This window comes from Rhinoderma darwinii, chromosome 4 (assembly GCF_050947455.1).
Source record: "Rhinoderma darwinii isolate aRhiDar2 chromosome 4, aRhiDar2.hap1, whole genome shotgun sequence".
In the NCBI taxonomy this organism is placed as follows: Eukaryota; Metazoa; Chordata; class Amphibia; order Anura; family Rhinodermatidae; genus Rhinoderma; species Rhinoderma darwinii.
The window spans coordinates 30,809,902-30,827,110 of record NC_134690.1 but is presented as its reverse complement, the minus strand read 5'-3'; positions in this window follow the sequence as shown (position 1 = coordinate 30,827,110).

Here is a 17,209-nt window from a genome sequence, read left to right as displayed (position 1 = left end):
ACTATACACTGTACTCCTGAATATAATAGTACTATATACTGTGCTCCTGAATATAATAGTACTATACACTGTACTCCTGAATATAATAGTACAATGCACTGTGCTCCTGAATATAATAGTACTATATACTGTGCTCCTGAATATAATAGTACTATACACTGTACTCCTGAATATAATAGTACTATATACTGTGCTCCTGAATATAATAGTACTATATACTGTACTCCTGAATATAATAGTACTATACACTGTACTCCTGAATATAATAGTACTATATACTGTGATCCTGAATATAATAGTACTATACACTGTACTGCTGGATATAATAGTACTATACACTGTACTCCTGAATATAATAGTACTATACACTGCACTCCTGAATATAATAGTACTATACACTGTACTCCTGAATATAATAGTACTATACACTGTGCCCCTGAATATAATAGTACTATACACTGTACTCCTGAATATAATAGTACTATATACTGTGCTCCTGAATATAATAGTACTATATACTGTGATCCTGAATATAATAGTACTATACACTGTACTGCTGGATATAATAGTACTATACACTGTACTCCTGAATATAATAGTACTATACACTGCACTCCTGAATATAATAGTACTATACACTGTACTCCTGAATATAATAGTACTATACACTGTGCCCCTGAATATAATAGTACTATACACTGTACTCCTGAATATAATAGTACTATATACTGTGCTCCTGAATATAATAGTACTATACACTGTACTCCTGAATATAATAGTACTATACACTGTGCTCCTGAATATAATAGTACTATCACTGTGCCCCTGAATATAATAGTACTATACACTGTGCTCCTGAATATAATAGTACTATACACTGTGCTCCTGAATATAATAGTACTGTACACTGCACCCCTGAATATAATAGTACTATACACTGAGCTCCTGAATATAATAGTACTATACACTGTGCTCCTGAATATAATAGTACTATCACTGTGCCCCTGAATATAATAGTACTATACACTGTACTCCTGAATATAATAGTACTATACACTGTGCTCCTGAATATAATAGTACTATACACTGCACTCCTAAATATAATAGTACTATACACTGTACTCCTGAATATAATAGTACTATACACTCTGCTCCTGAATATAATAATACTATACACTGTGCTCCTGAATATAATAGTACTATACACTGTACTCCAGAATATAATAGTACTATACACTGTGCCCCTGAATATAATAGTACTATACACTGTGCTCCTGAATATAATAGTACTATACACTGTACTCCTGAATATAATAGTACTATACACTGTACTAGTGAATAAAATAGTACTATACACTGTGCTCCTGAATATAATAGTACTATCACTGTGCCCCTGAATATAATAGTACTATACACTGTACTCCTGAATATAATAGTACTATACACTGTGCTCCTGAATATAATAGTACTATACACTGCACTCCTGAATATAATAGTACTATACACTGTACTCCTGAATATAATAGTACTATACACTCTGCTCCTGAATATAATAGTACTATACACTGTGCTCCTGAATATAACAGTACTATATACTGTACTCCTGAATATAATAGTACTATACACTGTACTGCTGGATATAATAGTACTATACACTGTGCTCCTGAATATAATAGTACTATACACTGTGCTCCTGAATATAATAGTACTATACACTGCACTCCTGAATATAATAGTACTATACACTGTACTCCTGAATATAATAGTACTATACACTCTGCTCCTGAATATAATAGTACTATACACTGTGCTCCTGAATATAACAGTACTATATACTATGCTCCTGAATATAATAGTACTATACACTGTACTGCTGGATATAATAGTACTATACACTGTGCTCCTGAATATAATAGTACTATACACTGTACTCCTGAATATAATAGTAGTATACACTGTGCTCCTGAATATAATAGTACTATACACTCTGCTCCTGAATATAATAGTACTATACACTGTACTCCTGAATATAATAGTACTATACACTGTACTCCTGAATATAATAATACTATACACTGTACTCCTGAATATAATAGTACTATACACTGTGCTCCTGAATATAATAGTACTATACACTGTACTCCTGAATATAATAGTACTATACACTGTACTCCTGAATATAATAGTACTATACACTGCACTCCTGAATATAATAGTACTATACACTGTACTCCTGAATATAATCGAACTATACACTGTGCCCCTGAATATAATAGTACTATATACTGTGCTCCTGAAGTTAATAGTACTATACACTGTACTCCTGAATATAATAGTATTATACACTGTACTCCTGAATATAATAGTACTATATACTGTGCTCCTGAATATAATAGTACTATACACTGTACTCCTGAATATAATAGTACAATGCACTGTGCTCCTGAATATAATAGTACTATATACTGTGCTCATGAATATAATAGTACTATACACTGTACTGCTGGATATAATAGTACTATACACTGTACTCCTGAATATAATAGTACTCTACACTGTGCCCCTGAATATAATAGTACTATACACTGTACTTCTGAATATAATAGTACTGTACACTGTACTCCTGAATATAATAGTACTATACACTGTGCTCCTGAATATAATAGTACTATCACTGTGCCCCTGAATATAATAGTACTATACACTGTACTCCTGAATATAATAGTACTATACACTGTGCTCCTGAATATAATAGTACTATCACTGTGCCCCTGAATATAATAGTACTATACACTGTACTCCTGAATATAATAGTACTATACACTGTGCTCCTGAATATAATAGTACTGTACACTGTACTCCTGAATATAATAGTACTATACACTGTGCTCCTGAATATAATAGTACTATACACTGTGCTCCTGAATATAATAGTACTATACACTGTGCCCCTGAATATAATAGTACTATACACTGTGCTCCTGAATATAATAGTACTATACACTGTGCCCCTGAATATAATAGTACTATACACTGTGCTCCTGAATATAATAGTACTATACACTGTGCTCCTGAATATAATAGTACTGTACACTGCACCCCTGAATATAATAGTACTATACACTGAGCTCCTGAATATAATAGTACTATACACTGTGCTCCTGAATATAATAGTACTATCACTGTGCCCCTGAATATAATAGTACTATACACTGTACTCCTGAATATAATAGTACTATACACTGTGCTCCTGAATATAATAGTACTATACACTGCACTCCTGAATATAATAGTACTATACACTGTACTCCTGAATATAATAGTACTATACACTGTGCTCCTAAATATAATAGTACTATACACTGTGCTCCTGAATATAATAGTACTATACACTGTACTCCTGAATATAATAGTACTATACACTGTGATCCTGAATATAATAGTACTATCACTGTGCCCCTGAATATAATAGTACTATACACTGTACTCCTGAATATAATAGTACTATACACTGTGCTCCTGAATATAATAGTACTATACACTGCACTCCTGAATATAATAGTACTATACACTGTACTCCTGAATATAATAGTACTATGTACTGTGATCCTGAATATAATAGTACTATACACTGTACTGCTGGATATAATAGTACTATACACTGTACTCCTGAATATAATAGTACTATACACTGCACTCCTGAATATAATAGTACTATACACTGTACTCCTGAATATAATAGTACTATACACTGTGCCCCTGAATATAATAGTACTATACACTGTACTCCTGAATATAATAGTACTATATACTGTGCTCCTGAATATAATAGTACTATACACTGTACTCCTGAATATAATAGTACAATGCACTGTGCTCCTGAATATAATAGTACTATATACTGTGCTCCTGAATATAATAGTACTATACACTGTACTGCTGGATATAATAGTACTATACACTGTACTCCTGAATATAATAGTACTCTACACTGTGCCCCTGAATATAATAGTACTATACACTGTACTTCTGAATATAATAGTACTATACACTGTGCTCCTGAATATAATAGTACTATACACTGTGCTCCTGAATATAATAGTACTATCACTGTGCCCCTGAATATAATAGTACTATACACTGTACTCCTGAATATAATAGTACTATACACTGTGCTCCTGAATATAATAGTACTATACACTGCACTCCTAAATATAATAGTACTATACACTGTACTCCTGAATATAATAGTACTATACACTCTGCTCCTGAATATAATAATACTATACACTGTGCTCCTGAATATAATAGTACTATACACTGTACTCCAGAATATAATAGTACTATACACTGTGCCCCTGAATATAATAGTACTATACACTGTGCTCCTGAATATAATAGTACTATACACTGTACTCCTGAATATAATAGTACTATACACTGTACTCCTCAATATAATAGTACTATACACTGTGCTCCTGAATATAATAGTACTATCACTGTGCCCCTGAATATAATAGTACTATACACTGTACTCCTGAATATAATAGTACTATACACTGTGCTCCTGAATATAATAGTACTATACACTGCACTCCTGAATATAATAGTACTATACACTCTGCTCCTGAATATAATAGTACTATACACTGTGCTCCTGAATATAACAGTACTATATACTGTACTCCTGAATATAATAGTACTATACACTGTACTGCTGGATATAATAGTACTATACACTGTGCTCCTGAATATAATAGTACTATACACTGTACTCCTGAATATAATAGTAGTATACACTGTGCTCCTGAATATAATAGTACTATACACTCTGCTCCTGAATATAATAGTACTATACACTGTACTCCTGAATATAATAGTACTATACACTGTACTCCTGAATATAATAGTACTATACACTGTGCTCCTGAATATAATAGTACTATACACTGTACTCCTGAATATAATAGTACTATACACTGTACTCCTGAATATAATAGTACTATACACTGCACTCCTGAATATAATAGTACTATACACTGTACTCCTGAATATAATCGAACTATACACTGTGCCCCTGAATATAATAGTACTATATACTGTGCTCCTGAATATAATAGTACTATACACTGTACTCCTGAATATAATAGTACTATGCACTGTACTCCTGAATATAATAGTACTATATACTGTGCTCCTGAATATAATAGTACTATACACTGTACTCCTGAATATAATAGTACAATGCACTGTGCTCCTGAATATAATAGTACTATATACTGTGCTCCTGAATATAATAGTACTATACACTGTACAGCTGGATATAATAGTACTATACACTGTACTCCTGAATATAATAGTACTCTACACTGTGCCCCTGAATATAATAGTACTATACACTGTACTTCTGAATATAATAGTACTGTACACTGTACTCCTGAATATAATAGTACTATACACTGTACTCCTGAATATAATAGTACTATACACTGTGCTCCTGAATATAATAGTACTATCACTGTGCCCCTGAATATAATAGTACTATACACTGTACTCCTGAATATAATAGTACTATACACTGTGCTCCTGAATATAATAGTACTGTACACTGTACTCCTGAATATAATAGTACTATACACTGTGCTCCTGAATATAATAGTACTATACACTGTGCTCCTGAATATAATAGTACTATACACTGTGCCCCTGAATATAATAGTACTATACACTGTGCTCCTGAATATAATAGTACTATACACTGTGCCCCTGAATATAATAGTACTATACACTGTGCTCCTGAATATAATAGTACTATACACTGTGCTCCTGAATATAATAGTACTATACACTGTGCTCCTGAATATAATAGTACTATCACTGTGCCCCTGAATATAATAGTACTATACACTGTACTCCTGAATATAATAGTACTATACACTGTGCTCCTGAATATAATAGTACTATACACTGCACTCCTGAATATAATAGTACTATACACTGTGCTCCTGAATATAATAGTACTATACACTGTACTCCTGAATATAATAGTACTATACACTGTGATCCTGAATATAATAGTACTATCACTGTGCCCCTGAATATAATAGTACTATACACTGTACTCCTGAATATAATAGTACTATACACTGTGCTCCTGAATATAATAGTACTATACACTGCACTCCTGAATATAATAGTACTATACACTGTACTCCTGAATATAATAGTACTATATACTGTGATCCTGAATATAATAGTACTATACACTGTACTGCTGGATATAATAGTACTATACACTGTACTCCTGAATATAATAGTACTATACACTGCACTCCTGAATATAATAGTACTATACACTGTACTCCTGAATATAATAGTACTATACACTGTGCCCCTGAATATAATAGTACTATACACTGTACTCCTGAATATAATAGTACTATATACTGTGCTCCTGAATATAATAGTACTATACACTGTACTCCTGAATATAATAGTACAATGCACTGTGCTCTTGAATATAATAGTACTATATACTGTGCTCCTGAATATAATAGTACTATACACTGTACTGCTGGATATAATAGTACTATACACTGTACTCCTGAATATAATAGTACTCTACACTGTGCCCCTGAATATAATAGTACTATACACTGTGCTCCTGAATATAATAGTACTATACACTGTGCCCCTGAATATAATAGTACTATACACTGTGCTCCTGAATATAATAGTACTATACACTGTGCTCCTGAATATAATAGTACTGTACACTGCACCCCTGAATATAATAGTACTATACACTGAGCTCCTGAATATAATAGTACTATACACTGTGCTCCTGAATATAATAGTACTATCACTGTGCCCCTGAATATAATAGTACTATACACTGTACTCCTGAATATAATAGTACTATACACTGTGCTCCTGAATATAATAGTACTATACACTGCACTCCTGAATATAATAGTACTATACACTGTACTCCTGAATATAATAGTACTATACACTGTGCTCCTGAATATAATAGTACTATACACTGTGCTCCTGAATATAATAGTACTATACACTGTACTCCTGAATATAATAGTACTATACACTGTGCTCCTGAATATAATAGTACTATACACTGTGCTCCTGAATATAATAGTACTATACACTGTACTCCTGAATATAATAGTACTATACACTGTGATCCTGAATATAATAGTACTATCACTGTGCCCCTGAATATAATAGTACTATACACTGTACTCCTGAATATAATAGTACTATACACTGTGCTCCTGAATATAATAGTACTATACACTGCACTCCTGAATATAATAGTACTATACACTGTACTCCTGAATATAATAGTACTATATACTGTGATCCTGAATATAATAGTACTATACACTGTACTGCTGGATATAATAGTACTATACACTGTACTCCTGAATATAATAGTACTATACACTGCACTCCTGAATATAATAGTACTATACACTGTACTCCTGAATATAATAGTACTATACACTGTGCCCCTGAATATAATAGTACTATACACTGTACTCCTGAATATAATAGTACTATATACTGTGCTCCTGAATATAATAGTACTATACACTGTACTCCTGAATATAATAGTACAATGCACTGTGCTCTTGAATATAATAGTACTATATACTGTGCTCCTGAATATAATAGTACTATACACTGTACTGCTGGATATAATAGTACTATACACTGTACTCCTGAATATAATAGTACTCTACACTGTGCCCCTGAATATAATAGTACTATACACTGTGCTCCTGAATATAATAGTACTATACACTGTGCCCCTGAATATAATAGTACTATACACTGTGCTCCTGAATATAATAGTACTATACACTGTGCTCCTGAATATAATAGTACTGTACACTGCACCCCTGAATATAATAGTACTATACACTGAGCTCCTGAATATAATAGTACTATACACTGTGCTCCTGAATATAATAGTACTATCACTGTGCCCCTGAATATAATAGTACTATACACTGTACTCCTGAATATAATAGTACTATACACTGTGCTCCTGAATATAATAGTACTATACACTGCACTCCTGAATATAATAGTACTATACACTGTACTCCTGAATATAATAGTACTATACACTGTGCTCCTGAATATAATAGTACTATACACTGTGCTCCTGAATATAATAGTACTATACACTGTACTCCTGAATATAATAGTACTATACACTGTGATCCTGAATATAATAGTACTATCACTGTGCCCCTGAATATAATAGTACTATACACTGTACTCCTGAATATAATAGTACTATACACTGTGCTCCTGAATATAATAGTACTATACACTGCACTCCTGAATATAATAGTACTATACACTGTACTCCTGAATATAATAGTACTATATACTGTGATCCTGAATATAATAGTACTATACACTGTACTGCTGGATATAATAGTACTATACACTGCACTCCTGAATATAATAGTACTATACACTGTACTCCTGAATATAATAGTACTATCACTGTGCCCCTGAATATAATAGTACTATACACTGTACTCCTGAATATAATAGTACTATACACTGTGCTCCTGAATATAATAGTACTATACACTGCACTCCTGAATATAATAGTACTATACACTGTACTCCTGAATATAATAGTACTATACACTGTGCTCCTGAATATAATAGTACTATACACTGTGCTCCTGAATATAATAGTACTATACACTGTACTCCTGAATATAATAGTACTATACACTGTGCTCCTGAATATAATAGTACTATACACTGTGCTCCTGAATATAATAGTACTATACACTGTACTCCTGAATATAATAGTACTATACACTGTGATCCTGAATATAATAGTACTATCACTGTGCCCCTGAATATAATAGTACTATACACTGTACTCCTGAATATAATAGTACTATACACTGTGCTCCTGAATATAATAGTACTATACACTGCACTCCTGAATATAATAGTACTATACACTGTACTCCTGAATATAATAGTACTATATACTGTGATCCTGAATATAATAGTACTATACACTGTACTGCTGGATATAATAGTACTATACACTGTACTCCTGAATATAATAGTACTATACACTGCACTCCTGAATATAATAGTACTATACACTGTACTCCTGAATATAATAGTACTATACACTGTGCCCCTGAATATAATAGTACTATACACTGTACTCCTGAATATAATAGTACTATATACTGTGCTCCTGAATATAATAGTACTATACACTGTACTCCTGAATATAATAGTACAATGCACTGTGCTCTTGAATATAATAGTACTATATACTGTGCTCCTGAATATAATAGTACTATACACTGTACTCCTGAATATAATAGTACAATGCACTGTGCTCTTGAATATAATAGTACTATATACTGTGCTCCTGAATATAATAGTACTATACACTGTACTCCTGAATATAATAGTACTCTACACTGTGCCCCTGAATATAATAGTACTATACACTGTGCTCCTGAATATAATAGTACTATACACTGTGCCCCTGAATATAATAGTACTATACACTGTGCTCCTGAATATAATAGTACTATACACTGTGCTCCTGAATATAATAGTACTGAACACTGCACCCCTGAATATAATAGTACTATACACTGAGCTCCTGAATATAATAGTACTATACACTGTGCTCCTGAATATAATAGTACTATCACTGTGCCCCTGAATATAATAGTACTATACACTGTACTCCTGAATATAATAGTACTATACACTGTGCTCCTGAATATAATAGTACTATACACTGCACTCCTGAATATAATAGTACTATACACTGTACTCCTGAATATAATAGTACTATACACTGTGCTCCTGAATATAATAGTACTATACACTGTGCTCCTGAATATAATAGTACTATACACTGTACTCCTGAATATAATAGTACTATACACTGTGATCCTGAATATAATAGTACTATCACTGTGCCCCTGAATATAATAGTACTATACACTGTACTCCTGAATATAATAGTACTATACACTGTGCTCCTGAATATAATAGTACTATACACTGCACTCCTGAATATAATAGTACTATACACTGTACTCCTGAATATAATAGTACTATATACTGTGATCCTGAATATAATAGTACTATACACTGTACTGCTGGATATAATAGTACTATACACTGCACTCCTGAATATAATAGTACTATACACTGTACTCCTGAATATAATAGTACTATACACTGTGCCCCTGAATATAATAGTACTATACACTGTACTCCTGAATATAATAGTACTATATACTGTGCTCCTGAATATAATAGTACTATACACTGTACTCCTGAATATAATAGTACAATGCACTGTGCTCCTGAATATAATAGTACTATATACTGTGCTCCTGAATATAATAGTACTATACACTGTACTGCTGGATATAATAGTACTATACACTGTACTCCTGAATATAATAGTACTCTACACTGTGCCCCTGAATATAATAGTACTATACACTGTACTTCTGAATATAATAGTACTATACACTGTGCTCCTGAATATAATAGTACTATACACTGTGCTCCTGAATATAATAGTACTATCACTGTGCCCCTGAATATAATAGTACTATACACTGTACTCCTGAATATAATAGTACTATACACTGTGCTCCTGAATATAATAGTACTATACACTGCACTCCTAAATATAATAGTACTATACACTGTACTCCTGAATATAATAGTACTATACACTCTGCTCCTGAATATAATAATACTATACACTGTGCTCCTGAATATAATAGTACTATACACTGTACTCCAGAATATAATAGTACTATACACTGTGCCCCTGAATATAATAGTACTATACACTGTGCTCCTGAATATAATAGTACTATACACTGTACTCCTGAATATAATAATACTATACACTGTACTCCTGAATATAATAGTACTATACACTGTGCTCCTGAATATAATAGTACTATACACTGTACTCCTGAATATAATAGTACTATACACTGTACTCCTGAATATAATAGTACTATACACTGCACTCCTGAATATAATAGTACTATACACTGTACTCCTGAATATAATCGAACTATACACTGTGCCCCTGAATATAATAGTACTATATACTGTGCTCCTGAATATAATAGTACTATACACTGTACTCCTGAATATAATAGTACTATACACTGTACTCCTGAATATAATAGTACTATATACTGTGATCCTGAATATAATAGTACTATACACTGTACTGCTGGATATAATAGTACTATACACTGTACTCCTGAATATAATAGTACTATACACTGCACTCTTGAATATAATAGTACTATACACTGTACTCCTGAATATAATAGTACTATACACTGTGCCCCTGAATATAATAGTACTATACACTGTACTCCTGAATATAATAGTACTATATACTGTGCTCCTGAATATAATAGTACTATACACTGTACTCCTGAATATAATAGTACAATGCACTGTGCTCCTGAATATAATAGTACTATATACTGTGCTCCTGAATATAATAGTACTATACACTGTACTGCTGGATATAATAGTACTATACACTGTACTCCTGAATATAATAGTACTCTACACTGTGCCCCTGAATATAATAGTACTATACACTGTACTTCTGAATATAATAGTACTGTACACTGTACTCCTGAATATAATAGTACTATACACTGTACTCCTGAATATAATAGTACTATACACTGTGCTCCTGAATATAATAGTACTATCACTGTGCCCCTGAATATAATAGTACTATACACTGTACTCCTGAATATAATAGTACTATACACTGTGCTCCTGAATATAATAGTACTGTACACTGTACTCCTGAATATAATAGTACTATACACTGTGCTCCTGAATATAATAGTACTATACACTGTGCTCCTGAATATAATAGTACTATACACTGTGCCCCTGAATATAATAGTACTATACACTGTGCTCCTGAATATAATAGTACTATACACTTTGCCCCTGAATATAATAGTACTATACACTGTGCTCCTGAATATAATAGTACTATACACTGAGCTCCTGAATATAATAGTACTATACACTGTGCTCCTGAATATAATAGTACTATCACTGTGCCCCTGAATATAATAGTACTATACACTGTACTCCTGAATATAATAGTACTATACACTGTGCTCCTGAATGTAATAGTACTATACACTGCCCTCCTGAATATAATAGTACTATACACTGTGCTCCTGAATGTAATAGTACTATACACTGCCCTCCTGAATATAATAGTACTATACACTGTACTCCTGAATATAATAGTACTATACACTGTGCTCCTGAATATAATAGTACTATACACTGTGCTCCTGAATATAATAGTACTATACACTGTACTCCTGAATATAATAGTACTATACACTGTGCTCCTGAATATAATAGTACTATCACTGTGCCCCTGAATATAATAGTACTATACACTGTACTCCTGAATATAATTGTACTATACACTGTGCCCCTGAATATAATAGTACTATACACTGTACTCCTGAATATAATAGTACTATACACTGTGCTCCTGAATATAATAGTACTATCACTGTGCCCCTGAATATAATAGTACTATACACTGCACTCCTGAATATAATAGTACTATACACTCTGCTCCTGAATATAATAGTACTATACACTGTGCTCCTGAATATAACAGTACTATATACTGTACTCCTGAATATAATAGTACTATACACTGTACTGCTGGATATAATAGTACTATACACTGTGCTCCTGAATATAATAGTACTATACACTGTACTGCTGGATATAATAGTACTATACACTGTGCTCCTGAATATAATAGTACTATACACTGTACTCCTGAATATAATAGTAGTATACACTGTGCTCCTGAATATAATAGTACTATACACTCTGCTCCTGAATATAATAGTACTATACACTGTACTCCTGAATATAATAGTACTATACACTGTACTCCTGAATATAATAATACTATACACTGTACTCCTGAATATAATAGTACTATACACTGTGCTCCTGAATATAATAGTACTATACACTGTACTCCTGAATATAATAGTACTATACACTGTACTCCTGAATATAATAGTACTATACACTGCACTCCTGAATATAATAGTACTATACACTGTGCCCCTGAATATAATAGTACTATATACTGTGCTCCTGAATATAATAGTACTATACACTGTACTCCTGAATATAATAGTACTATACACTGTACTCCTGAATATAATAGTACTATATACTGTGCTCCTGAATATAATAGTACTATACACTGTACTCCTGAATATAATAGTACAATGCACTGTGCTCCTGAATATAATAGTACTATATACTGTGCTCCTGAATATAATAGTACTATACACTGTACTGCTGGATATAATAGTACTATACACTGTACTCCTGAATATAATAGTACTCTACACTGTGCCCCTGAATATAATAGTACTATACACTGTACTTCTGAATATAATAGTACTGTACACTGTACTCCTGAATATAATAGTACTATACACTGTACTCCTGAATATAATAGTACTATACACTGTGCTCCTGAATATAATAGTACTATCACTGTGCCCCTGAATATAATAGTACTATACACTGTACTCCTGAATATAATAGTACTATACACTGTGCTCCTGAATATAATAGTACTGTACACTGTACTCCTGAATATAATAGTACTATACACTGTACTCCTGAATATAATAGTACTATACACTGTGCTCCTGAATATAATAGTACTATACACTGTGCTCCTGAATATAATAGTACTATACACTGTGCTCCTGAATATAATAGTACTATACACTGTGCCCCTGAATATAATAGTACTATACACTGTGCTCCTGAATATAATAGTACTATACACTGTGCCCCTGAATATAATAGTACTATACACTGTACTCCTGAATATAATAGTACTATACACTGCACTCCTGAATATAATAGTACTATACACTGTACTCCTGAATATAATAGTACTATACACTGTGCCCCTGAATATAATAGTACTATACACTGTACTCCTGAATATAATAGTACTATATACTGTGCTCCTGAATATAATAGTACTATACACTGTACTCCTGAATATAATAGTACAATGCACTGTGCTCCTGAATATAATAGTACTATATACTGTGCTCCTGAATATAATAGTACTATACACTGTACTCCTGAATATAATAGTAGTATACACTGTGCTCCTGAATATAATAGTACTATACACTGTGCCCCTGAAAATAATAGTACTATACACTGTACTCCTGAATATAATAGTACAATGCACTGTGCTCCTGAATATAATAGTACTATATACTGTGCTCCTGAATATAATAGTACTATACACTGTACTCCTGAATATAATAGTACTATATACTGTGCTCCTGAATATAATAGTACTATATACTGTGCTCCTGAATATAATAGTACTATACACTGTGCCCCTGAATATAATAGTACTATACACTGTGCTCCTGAATATAATAGTACTATACACTGTGCCCCTGAATATAATAGTACTATACACTGTACTCCTGAATATAATAGTACTATACACTGCACTCCTGAATATAATAGTACTATACACTGTACTCCTGAATATAATAGTACTATACACTGTGCCCCTGAATATAATAGTACTATACACTGTACTCCTGAATATAATAGTACTATATACTGTGCTCCTGAATATAATAGTACTATACACTGTACTCCTGAATATAATAGTACAATGCACTGTGCTCCTGAATATAATAGTACTATATACTGTGCTCCTGAATATAATAGTACTATACACTGTACTCCTGAATATAATAGTAGTATACACTGTGCTCCTGAATATAATAGTACTATACACTGTGCCCCTGAAAATAATAGTACTATACACTGTACTCCTGAATATAATAGTACAATGCACTGTGCTCCTGAATATAATAGTACTATATACTGTGCTCCTGAATATAATAGTACTATACACTGTACTCCTGAATATAATAGTACTATATACTGTGCTCCTGAATATAATAGTACTATATACTGTACTCCTGAATATAATAGTACTATACACTGTACTCCTGAATATAATAGTACTATATACTGTGATCCTGAATATAATAGTACTATACACTGTACTGCTGGATATAATAGTACTATACACTGTACTCCTGAATATAATAGTACTATACACTGCACTCCTGAATATAATAGTACTATACACTGTACTCCTGAATATAATAGTACTATACACTGTGCCCCTGAATATAATAGTACTATACACTGTACTCCTGAATATAATAGTACTATATACTGTGCTCCTGAATATAATAGTACTATACACTGTACTCCTGAATATAATAGTACAATGCACTGTGCTCCTGAATATAATAGTACTATATACTGTGCTCCTGAATATAATAGTACTATACACTGTACTGCTGGATATAATAGTACTATACACTGTACTTCTGAATATAATAGTACTCTACACTGTGCTCCTGAATATAATAGTACTATACACTGTGCCCCTGAATATAATAGTACTATATACTGTGAACCTGAATATAATAGTACTATACACTGCACTCCTGAATATAATAGTACTATACACTGTACTCCTGAATATAATAGTACTATACACTGTACTCCTGAATATAATAGTACTATATACTGTGATCCTGAATATAATAGTACTATACACTGTGCTCCTGAATATAATAGTACTATACACTGTACTCCTGAATATAATAGTACTATACACTGCACTCCTGAATATAATAGTACTATACACTGTACTCCTGAATATAATAGTACTATACACTGTGCCCCTGAATATAATAGTACTATACACTGTACTCCTGAATATAATAGTACTATATACTGTGCTCCTGAATATAATAGTACTATACACTGTACTCCTGAATATAATAGTACAATGCACTGTGCTCCTGAATATAATAGTACTATATACTGTGCTCCTGAATATAATAGTACTATACACTGTACTGCTGTATATAATAGTACTATACACTGTACTCCTGAATATAATAGTACTCTACACTGTGCCCCTGAATATAATAGTACTATACACTGTACTTCTGAATATAATAGTACTATACACTGTGCTCCTGAATATAATAGTACTATACACTGTGCTCCTGAATATAATAGTACTATACACTGTACTGCTGGATATAATAGTACTATATACTGTGCTCCTGAAAATAATAGGATATATAATATAATTTTTTAAATAATAGATTTCTTATGAGTCAAAACATTAATGCCCCAGTTATTTTGCCTGGTGATCCTAAGCCCTTGGCAATCTCTACTTTGAACTGTATCCACATCTTATTAAATTGGTCGTTTAATATAAAATACACATTTAGGGGATATAGATCAGTAATAGCTGCCATCTTGAATATATTACAATTGGGTGGGTCATGAATAATAATTATTTTCCACTCAGCTGTAAGTTATTCAAAATTGTGGAAATTATGAATCTATTTTGATAATCTCTAGTGCAAATTTACTAATGTTTTACCAAAAAAAGTATTTAAATATTTTTTATTAAAAAAAAGAATTAGTGCTTTGGCTTTGGGTGATGGGCCTTTAATATCCCCCTAACTGGTAGATCCACTTTATGTAAAAAAAAATTGTCGGAACATTATTGTGGACATTTTTTAAGTTTTTTTTATCATAACCAGTTGCACCAGTAAAGGAAAAAAAATAAAATAAATATTAATGTGTTCACAGATGTTTTAGAAAAATGTAATAATTTATTACATCATGGCTGCAACTACAACCAAGACGAATGGCATTCTAATCCTGAAGAGGAACAGGTTAAAAAAAATTGTTTTCCAATTATTCACTACAGAGTCCCCACCCACCCCAAGTAAGTTGTGACTTTTTCTATGTAAAATATTGAGCTGCTAAAAAATTTCATAGCGATTAACCATGCCAAATACTTATTCGACTTGAATCGGCCCAAATCTATTCCACCTGCCCCCTAGTTCTTGCTACATGTAGTATGTAGGTTAGCAAAAAGTTTGTAAGGGAGTATGATTACAGGATCAGACTACACATGGTTTGTTTGTAGTCTGTTACCTTGGAGACA